This window comes from Sesamum indicum, unplaced genomic scaffold (genome assembly GCF_000512975.1).
Source record: "Sesamum indicum cultivar Zhongzhi No. 13 unplaced genomic scaffold, S_indicum_v1.0 C04517, whole genome shotgun sequence".
Taxonomy (NCBI): Eukaryota; Viridiplantae; Streptophyta; class Magnoliopsida; order Lamiales; family Pedaliaceae; genus Sesamum; species Sesamum indicum.
The window spans coordinates 1-401 of NW_011632390.1; the positions used below are offsets into that span (position 1 = coordinate 1).

The following is a 401-nucleotide window of genomic DNA, read 5'->3' on the forward strand; positions in this document are numbered from 1 at the left end:
GAAACTGTGAATCGGAGGAACGTCACATTATGGCTCGATATACAATTCACGTGGAAATTCTTGCTATCTTTTGTGGTCACATCACGAATTATGGAGTTGTTGACGAAATTGAAGCTAAGATTCTGCACAAAGCATGTGATTATGGGTTGTTAATTTGTATACCTATTCTATTTGAAATAATTGAGGATATACAGGGAGGTAGGACTTACCATGGGAAGCTTGGCACAATTTCTATTTTTGTGGCAATCGTTTTGCTTCCAGGCTTCTTGTCCTTGACCATCAAAAACTCCACCACCTGATAGGGTGAAATAATTGACATAATTGATAGTGATCCATTCACCTTCTTTATTAGGCAATTGACCGGGATTAGGATTGGCTTGCAAGGTTCCTTGGACTTGAAG

At 39.2% G+C, this 401-nt stretch overlaps 1 long non-coding RNA gene across 1 annotated transcript; it reads right to left on the bottom strand.

Moving 5' to 3' along the window:
• Nucleotides 1-24: 24 nt before the first annotated feature.
• Nucleotides 25-393, bottom strand: LOC110011550. Its single transcript, XR_002286551.1, has 2 exons — nucleotides 210-393; nucleotides 25-122 (listed from the first exon to the last, which is right to left on the bottom strand). It is a non-coding gene; the product is annotated as an uncharacterized LOC110011550 (long non-coding RNA).
• Nucleotides 394-401: the final 8 nt, after the last annotated feature.